This window comes from Hibiscus syriacus, unplaced genomic scaffold (assembly GCF_006381635.1).
Source record: "Hibiscus syriacus cultivar Baekdansim isolate YM2019G1 unplaced genomic scaffold, ASM638163v2 tig00009023_pilon, whole genome shotgun sequence".
Taxonomy (NCBI): Eukaryota; Viridiplantae; Streptophyta; class Magnoliopsida; order Malvales; family Malvaceae; genus Hibiscus; species Hibiscus syriacus.
In genome coordinates, this window is record NW_024062184.1 from 842989 (window position 1) to 853707 (window position 10719).

The 10719-nt window shown below is 34.4% G+C and overlaps 1 pseudogene; it reads left to right on the forward strand.

The window, feature by feature from the left end:
* LOC120203052 lies at positions 1 to 3835 on the forward strand (annotated as a pseudogene).
* Positions 3836 to 10719: the final 6884 nt, after the last annotated feature.

A 10719-nucleotide genomic window follows, 5' to 3' on the forward strand; every position in this document is an offset into this window, starting at 1 on the left:
ATGAGTGCATCGATGCATGGTCTGTGCTCGGTACGTAAAATACATTCAATGTTTCAAAATATCAAGAGTGCATCGATGCATGGATTGTGCATCGATGCACAAAATGCATTCGAAATGGGTGTGCATCGGTACATCCCTCATAAACTTTATTTTGGCTCGTTTTTTGTTCGAAATACTTTGTAAAATTGTTTCAAAAAATTTTAAGTTTAAAACACAATTTTACACGTGAGTAAGGATTGAAATTGATCTTTGAAAAACTTGGAAGTAATATTTGTAATATTCGAATAATTGAATCGAATATACTTGAAAATAATATAAAATCTTAAAATTAATAACACTTAATTTGTTATATTTGAAACGTCAAGAAAAAATTGATTCATAAACTTATCCCTAATATTTGGTTAAATTATAAGCTATATCTTATAAATATTGAGATTTATAAATTAATCTAAAATTATATCTAAAGTCATAATGGTCCAAAATTTAACGAATATTTAGTGGGCGGACGGATGTGGGGCGGATGCGGGGTGGGTAAAGGTCTCAAACCCATCACCCCCTACTACCCGCGACGGGTACCGCTTTCTAAATCCACACCCGCCCACTACCCACTACAGTTATCCCTCCCCGCCCCAATTGGAGTGGGTTCGTGCAAAATCCATGAAATTGTATCAGTTTGCTATCCCTAGTTAGGGTAACCAACGTTAACGGGTTTTTTTACATGTGGTATTACTTTATCGCTTACGCGTCGTCCCACTGCATACGTTGAGTATACTATTGAATTTGTTCGCATAATTTATTGGGTAAACTACACGTTTAGTATCCACTATCACTTTTATTCCGTTTCGGTCACCTAATTATTTTTTTTTGTCAAATCATACATACATTACGTTTTTGTTTCATTTTAGTTACCCATCGTTAAAAATTTAACAAAATTGCTAGCGTGGTATTCTTTTTCTATGATGATATAACATTATCTTATGTGACACATTAGCATCATCGTTTCTTTTAAGGTTGGGTGACAAAAATAAATTAAAATTAAACTTTAAGTATGATTTTTAAAGAGATAATGTCAAATTAATCACAACACTTATCAAAATTATCATTTAACACATATTTTTCCTAAATAACCGTTTAGATTAATAAAATGCTAAAACTACCTATGTACTATATAAATTATTAATTATTATTTGATATTTAAACAAAAGATTAATATTTATATAAATTAAAATTGGTTTTAAAGGCATAATATCAAAGTTATCTCCCAATATTTACAAAACATCATTTCGGTCTCTATTCTTTTCTAGAGCATTTTGGTGCTCACGTTTCATTTTGGAGAAAAAAGACTTATTGTGATGGAGACTATTAGTTAACAAACATTAACACTCCAAATATAAGTATTTTTATCCTAAAATGAAGCGTTGAAAGATAAATGCTCTAGAAACAAATAATAAAAAATAAATTTAAAAGTTTACAAAAAAAATTATTTTTCCATTTTTAGAATACATTTAAAAAATTGTAAAGCACTAATTTGATATTTATTCATAGTTTCAAGGACCAAAATTAGTTATTAACTATTTTTTTATTTTTTAATATTTTATTTTAACGTTTTATTTTAAGATAAATACACCTAATAATTTATTAATCTAAAATTACTTTATTTAAGATCTGATTGGGCCAAGGCAGTTTGGTTGAGCCCATTGAATGCTCTGGACAGCGCCAAATTTAACCAGAATTCTCCAGGTTCTATCACCCTTCTTCAGCTCTCTTTTACTTTCTACATTTCTTGGAATTCCCCCCCCCCCCCCCAATCGTTTTATGTATAAATACGATCAACCACATAATTCATCACAGCGAAGTATTTTACGTAAATCTCTAAAGAGAATTCCTTTCTTGTTTTGTTAGCTAATCAACAATGGCTGCCAAAGCTGAGGCAAGGCAATTGGGATTGATCTCGGGACGACGTACAGTTGCGTTGGGTTTGGCAGAACGATCGGGTGGAGAGAATACCAAACGATCAAGGCAACCGCACCACTCCTTCTTATGTAGCTTTCACTGACACCGAGCGGCTCATCGGCGATGCTGCCAAGAACCAAGTTGCCATGAACCCTCAAACACTGTTTTCCGATGCCAAACGGCTCATCGGTCGTCGTTCTCCGACCCTGCAGTGCAAGCGACATGAAGCATTGGCCTTTCATGGTCATTGCCGGCGCTGGTGATAAGCCAATGATTGGTTACGTACAAAGGTGAAGAAAACAGTTTTTCCGCTGAAGAAATTTCTTCAATGGTGTTGACTAAGATGAAGGAGGTTGCTGGGCTTACTTGGGCCAAACCCTGAAAAATGCTGTTATCACTGTGCCTGCGTATTTCAATGACTCGCAGAGGCAGCTACCAAGGACGCTGGCGCCATTGCTGGCCTTAATGTTCTAAGGATTATCAATGAGCCAACCGCTGCTGCTATTGCTTATGGTCTGGACAAGAAACCTTCGAGCTCCCGCGAGAAAAACGTTCTGATTTTCGATCTCGGAGGGGGAACTTTTGATGTTTCATTGCTGACGATCGAGGAAGGAATCTTTGAAGTTAAGGCCACTGCTGGCGACACTCATCTGGGAGGTGAGGATTTCGACAACAGGCTGGTGAATCATTTCGTCCAGGAGTTCAAGAGGAAGCACAAGAAGGATATCAGCGGCAATTCGAGGGTTTGAGGCGGCTGAGGACTGCCTGAGAGGGCGAAAAGGACTTTATCGTCCACTGCTCAAACCACCATTGAGATTGATTCACTCTTTGAAGGTATTGATTTCTATTCCACCATCACAAGAGCGAGGTTCGAGGAGCTTAACATGGATCTGTTCAGGAAATGTATGGAGCCCGTGGAGAAATGTATTCGAGACTCCAAGCTTGATAAGAGTCAGTTAGCGAGGTGGTTCTCGTGGGTGGTTCGACCAGGATTCCCAAAGTTCAGCAACTTCTGCAAGATTTCTTCAACGGCAAGGAGCTTTGCAAGAGTATTAATCCCGACGAGGCAGTCGCTTATGGAGCTGCCGTGCAGGCGGCTATTTTGAGCGGTGAAGGGAATGAGAAGTCCAAGATTTGCTTCTTCTTGATGTCACGCCTCTCAGCCTCGGTATCGAGACAGCCGGCGGTGTGACAACCCTGATTCCAAGGAACACCACGATTCCTACCAAAGGAGCAGATTTTCTCGACATATTCTGATAATCATCTGGAGTTTTGATTCAGGTCTACGAAGGTGAAGAGCGAAAACCAAAGACACAACTTGCTAGGCAAATTCGAGCTCACCGGCATCCCACGGCACCGAGGTGTTCCCCAGATCAATGTCTGCTTCGACATCGATGCAAATGGAATCTTGAACGTGTCTGCAGAGGACAAGACTGCAGGTGTGAAGAACCAAATCACAATCACCAATGATAAAGGAAGATTAAGCAAAGAAGATATTGAAAGAATGCAGGAGGCAGAGAAATATAAGCAGAGGATGAACAAGTGAAGAAGAAGGTGGAAGCCAAGAACGCCCTCGAGAACTACGCGTATAATATGAGGAACACCATTAAGGATGATAAGATTGCTGGAAAACTTGACCCATCAGACAAACAGAAGATGGAGAAAGCCATTGATGAGAGCATTGAATGGCTTGAAGGAACCAACTGGCAGAAGTTGATGAAATGGAAGACAAGTTGAAGGAATTGGAAGGCATATGCAATCCGATCATTGCCAAATGTACCAAGGTGGTGCTGCTACCGGAGACGTGCCCATGGGTGGTGCTGCCAGTACTGGAGAGTCTGGCGGCTCTGGTGCTGGGCCCAAAATTGAAGAAGTCGATTAACTCTAGTTTTGCCAATGGGATATCTTCTGGTCTGGATATCAAATTTGCACTATTTTTCTTGCTTGTATGTGTGTAGTTTACTTGCCTACTATACTAGGTGAGCTTTGAAATAAATAAATCCAAACGTCGGAGATGTAAACTACTAAACTTCACTAATATATATAAAGTTATTATTTGATAGATGTAAAAATATTTTATTTAATATATTTATTTTAATTTCAGTTTTAAATATAAATTTTAAATCTCAAATCATAAAACTTAAATTTTAATTTGCATCTTTTTTATTTTAATTACCTATTAATGATTGTGTTTATTGATTGTGTGAATCTTTATCTAAATTAAAAAAGATAAATTGCCTACGACTGACCTAACGTATTTGTTCTTGCCTGCCAACCGTAATACATGGACAACCTATGTACTTTCTAGCTTTTTGTTCTAATTAGTTTTGTGGTGCTTCTGCCGTTACTTTCATCGCCGTTGTGCATTATATGAGAACAAGGGAAGGAAAAATCACCTTTGATTCTGAGGAACAAAGGTTTGATGATGAAATGGTGTTCATGATACAAGTGATTTCCAGGAGGAAGACAAAGACAACCTTAATCTTTTACAAGCTACGTGCAGTGAACTTCTGGATTTTGCTCTTTGCTAGAGGAAACTCTAATAAATTTGCACTTTCCAAAAAAAGAAAGACCTTCAATAGGCATAGTTTAGGTAGGGTCAGATTTTGATTATCCCGATTTCGGCCCAAGAATTTTATATCTTAAAATTGACATATTCAATCTGATTATAAAAAGAATATCATTTGTCTCGAATCTAACTCTAAATTTAAGGTGAAAATTCGTCTCGACCTTGTCTGACCTAACATCACTTTAAAACTCTAATCTCTAATCCAAAAGTTAAAATAAAGCGCACACAAAACAAACCATATAAAAGGCCAAAAAGAAACTTAGAAAAAGATAACAAATCTCTAAAAACACTGAACAAATGAGGAAAAAATCTTTTTTATATGGTAATTTTCAACTATTGAAATGTTTTTAATGATTTCAACGGTGAATAAACTCCCTTTGATGAAAGAAACGATATAATTATATTTTCGTTTGAACTAACAATAAATGAATGAATCAGAATCAAGGAGACTAATAATTTTGACCTAGACTCATGGACATTAGATATTTTTCGGTGAAACAAATATTGTACTCAAACTAAGAGGCTTGAAAGGGGTTGCTGGAAAATTTGGAGTTTAAGAAATCAATAGCGCCATCTAGTGCATGTTAGGACTGTCGGCGCACCCCATGGCGTAGCGGAAACAAAACTCGACGGTCTCACCAGCGATCCAAGTACGAAAAGCTGAAATCGGAGGGGATGCGAATACTTACAGGGTTCCTTGAAAAAAAAGCAAGGAAAACAATGAATACTGGTAGTGTAGATCGGTTTGAATCGTAAGCCTCCACGAAATCACGTCTCGACCTCTACTCAGTTCACCCGATTGAGAGCAAATTTTCTTCCCCAAAACCGTTTTGAGAGAAACGGCTGAAGGTTTTGTGTGTGTTCTAAAACGCCTGCTAGACCTAACCCACCTTTTATAGCCAAGTTACCCTAATCATATTAGGGTTTTATTATTTCAATTAATTAAATCTATTTTAATTAATTGGAATTTAATAATCCTTTTATATCCAAGTTACTATAATCATATAGGGATTTTATTATTTCAAATTAATTAAATCTATATTAATTAATTGAAATGAAATATTTGGGATTATTAAAAACATATATTTAATTAACTCTAGATATATATTTTAGTAACGTACAACAAATTGTACATCTTTGCTCGTTCAATCCTAGGGTGTGACCATGTAGGTTCTTGTAACGTTAGCAGTAATTATTAGAACAATTCTAATATTACATACAATGAGTGACATCTAGCAATATCATTGTCACCTAAGTTACAAGAAATATGATTCGACATATCATCTTGGTGATTAACTCTTTTATGTATTACATCCTTATTCCTTTATATCTAGAATAGGCACAAGTCTTGGAATAGTCACACTTGTATAGCCCATCTATTGTTTCTTGATATCTAGAGTAGACTTTAATTAACAAATAGTTTATGATATCTCATATCAACTTATTCGAGCATGGCCATGCGTTCTAGTCTTACTCAATCAAGTGGCCTGTGATATATTTCCTATTATGTAGGAAGGACAAATCATATCTTAATCATATACACCCACTACATATATTGGGATATATTTAATAACAGACTTTATAGAGCAACCAGTTACGGAGCTTGTTTAGCTGTATCAAAACATACAACAATATATATTGGGATAATATTGATCTCAAGTCTGAGGATCATACATATAGTCATCACCATGAGCAATGTTATGATTATCACATAATAATCCAAGACATATGCTCTTGGTGGGTCAATCCAATCATTGTTCTCTAACAATATAATCATGTATCAATTTGACATCTCTATGTTAATGACAACTCATTGTCATCAATCAATAACATGTTAGTATTAAGCGTTTATTATTGTCCATGCCCATAATAATACTTGACTAGGGATCTTTTAATAATAACAATTATGTCGTTATATGTACTTTATTATCTTCCAGTTTATGTTAAACGCATATATATAACTGAAAATAATAGCGGCAATGCCTTTTTCAATAAATCGGTAAATAAAAGTATTAATCATCATGATTGGTCTTTGGACATACTCTAACAGTGCAATGATTAGTGATCATTTGAAGATTTCTGAAATTTAAGAGTAGAGCTAGATGAGAGGATTTGTGGGAGAAGAGAGATCGAAGAAGGGGGAAAATAAAGAATATTGTTTATTTCTAAATTTAATTCTAATTTAAACGGATTATTAGTTTCTCAAGTTCGACTCATCCCGATTTGAATTTAACTTTTTTTTTAAAAGATTGATCTCATAAAATTAGATCAAGATATAATTTGTTAAATTCAAGTCTCATATTTATCCATAACTTTAATAGAATATTGACGAATGATAGGTATATCAAATGAATTAGAGGAATAAAAGGAAAATAAAGACTAAAAATTTCAATAGAAGTAATTGTAGTCTCATATAAATTTTGAAATTTTAGAATCAAGACTAATTTGAGAAAATATGTTTATGAGAGTTAATTGTTTTAAAATTAGAATCAAATTAAAAATTTAAAGGTTTAATGTATTATTATATGAATTTTTGTTTACCGTCAATTTATCATTTATGTATTTTATTATCTAAAAGATATTTCTTAAAATTTTAAAATATACTAATATTGTTTTTATAATTTTATTAAACTTGTCGTAGCCGTCTTTCGGTTGGACCCGGAATTGGGCTTCGACTTAGATTAAACGAATTGGAGTCGGCACCGATCTTTTATTTTAAACAAATGGGTAGATCGGATACCTTATTTCTTACCTGATCTTCGTCTTACCAAGATGTTCAGATTCCAGAGTCGGTTACAGTCAAAGAAGGTTAGCACCCTTGAACTGCTCTTTCGGTACTACGTAATTTCCAGTTGTCTTTAATTAAGAAAGTTATAATTTAAGTTTTAAGGTAAAATAGGATCCATGTTACTTACTTTTGATCGATTGAAAAATGTACCTTTAGAAAAATAGCGATGTTAGATTTTATAATGAAATACATAGTCAATTTAAAATATATGAATAAGAAAACAGAAAAGAAAAAACAAGTAAGTAGAAATAAAAAATAAAAACACGATGGTGGAATGAAAATATAACATAACAAAAAAAAGAATAATCAATAAAAGAAAAAAATACAAGAATAAAAACAAAGAAAAAAACAAATAAAAGAAAATAATAATAATGAATAAATTAATATATATATATACATATAAATATTATGTGAAAAAAATAAATATATGTACGTATATAAATAAACACTAGGAAGACAAATAATAAATAAAAATAATATATATATATAAGAAAATAATAATAGTAATAATAATAGTAATAATAATAATAAATAAAGTAAATAAAAATAGAACATATAAATAACATATAAACAAAGTATTAAAAAATTATAATAAGTAATAAAATAAAAATAGAGCAAACAAATAAAATAAAAAGAAATAATAAAGTAAAAATAAAAGGACTAAATTGAAAATAAAACAATTTAAGGTCAATTTTAAGAGGAATTTGGGACTGAATTGGATTAAAGGGGGCCAAAATTAAAGGTTTAAAGATGGATGACCAAATTGTAATTTCTCATTTATTTTTAAAAACACGCGGATCCCTTTGGGGATCCACTCAGGTCGAATCGATTTCGTGGGTTGGTATAAATACCAACCCTTAAACATAATTCTCATTTTCTCTCTTCCTTTCTCTCGAATCAAGCCCGAGAAGAGAGAAATTCTTTCAAGTGTTCTTGAGATGTTCTTCAAAATGAAGAACAATCGTCTCTGTTTCCAGAATCCTGAAGAAAAAAAATTCTTTCTATTTTTTTTAATTCGAAAGCCTTTTTCCCTTGTCTTCAAAAATTTTAAAAATAAAAAAAAAAACTGATCCTTGGGGGGTAGATTTAGGTTCGAAGATCTTGAAAAATACCCCCCGTTCATCGGCTTTTCGAAGCTAAATGCAAAAAAAAGGAATGGTAAAATCCATATGCAAAGGGCCAAAACACCGAATCGAGGTAAAAGATACCTTTTTATTTCTTTTTTCTTCGAATGTTACAAGATTACTTTGCTTTTTGTACTTTGCTTGTACTCTCGTGCGTAATATGGTGTGTAAATGGTGTGTTGATTTTACAACTTATTTATAGTGCTTAATATCCTATTTTTAGTGTTTGAATCCGAGTATAACACTAACAATATTGATGCATTTTTTGGTGTTGTGGGAGTCGAGATCTCCAGCGTGGGACTCGAGTTGTTAGAGGCGTGAGGAGGGCGTTTGACCGAGCGGTAGGGATGCTTGCGGTGCAAAAGGGGAGTGAATAGATTAGGGTTGGGAACCTTTATCTGCCAGTTCAGGTCAAGCTAAAAAAGGGATCCGGTTCGAGGCTCCAAGCTACTTCGAGCCGCTTATTTCTTTTTGGTGATATTGGGCCATTGGGCCACATGTAGTAAATGTGATGGGTCATTCTTTGTAAAAATATTGGGCTTGGGCCTGCAAAACAAATGGGAACAATAATGTAATAGATTATATAATAAAATCTATAATGTAAATATATTATATAATATAATAACATTAAATGACACAATTTGGTGTCTTCAGCTGCCCCTCTTTGCTCATTATCGTGTAATGAAAATAGAGCAAAGATTAAAAGACATAAATTTCATCCATAATGAATGTCCTCTGTCATAGAGTTGAAATCTGATATTAAGACTGATTTATCGATTTGGATTGAATCACAAAATGACTCCCTTGTCGTGAGGTTGAGTTAAAATCGAACTCAAAGCTTTAGCAAGTGGCCCCTGAATCATCTTCTAGATCAAGATACTTTGTCGTGAAGATGAAACTTGACTTAAAGACTTTGGTGTTGCTGTATTACAGATGACTCATTCGTCGTGAAGTTGGGTCAATCTTTAGGGTACGATGTCCTTCGTTGTGAAGTTTGATGGCCTCTTCATCGTGAAGTTGAGCCTTGAATTAGATATCATTCATCGTGAAGTTGAAATCCAATCTTGTGCAAGTTGCGTTGTTTCAAGTCTAATATCCTTTGTCATGAAGTTAAAATTGGCTCTTAATGAAACTAGAATGCTCATTCGCTGTGAAGTTGAGCTTTGAATTGGATATCCTTCGTCGTGAAGTTGAAATCCAATCTAGAGTTGGCACAATATCCTTCGCTGTGAAGTTGAAATTGTGAATGGCCCCTTCGTTGTGAAGTTGAGCCTTGAATTGGATATCCTTCGTCGTGAAGTTGAAATCCAAATATGAATATTGCTGGTGGGCACGATATCCTTCGTCGTGAAGTTGAAATTGTGGATGGCCCTTTCATTGTGAAGTTGAGCCTTGAATTGGATATCATTCGTCGTGAAGTTGAAATCCAAGGGTTGCATTCCTGCTTGTGCATGATATCTTTCGTCGTGAAGTTGAAATCGTGGATGGCCCCTTTGTTGTGAAGTTGAGCCTTGAATTGGATATCCTTCGTCGTGAAGTTGAAATCTAAGTGTTGTTTCACCAAATTAGCTTTGAGTTGGATATCCTTCGTCATGAAGTTGAAATCCAATCTTGAGTATGTCTCACCAAATTGGCCTTGAGTTGGATATCCTTCGTTGTGAAGTTGAAATCCAATCTCGAGTACATGGTGTCGCTTTTAGTCCAATATCCTTCGTTGTGAAGTCGAAATTGACTCTAGCTAGAACCTGCAAAGTTATGCATATATGTGATGTTATGGATGCAATGCTCTTAGGTATGTCTAAAATGCATATGCAACATATGTTATTTTGGGCTCTAGAGAGAAATCTCGATCTCCGGTTTCCTGTCTGGAATCTTGAAGTTCTGATTTTCGATATTGAATTCTTCAAATGTTTAAATATGATATTCTTTGTTCCTTGATTTTGGAAATGCTTCTCGACCATCTTAAGTATGTGCATGAGCCTTGATCGGCTTTCCGAGTACTTGTACTTTTCAAAGAATCTTTTTACAGTAATATGCAATTATCTTTTGCAGAAGTAAATAAATCATTAGGTTTAAATTCAATCCAAGATGCTCAAAAGGAATTGATTTAGAGAAAAGATTGTCTTCATTCATAACGGAAAAAGAACAAATAATACATGACAAACATTCTGGAAAATGAATACATGATTAAGTGTGAATGAATGTCTTAGATCTCGATAATGTGGGCACTTCTGAGCTGAAAAGTCGTTAGGTGACCTTGAACGCAGCCTTAGTCAAGGAATTTT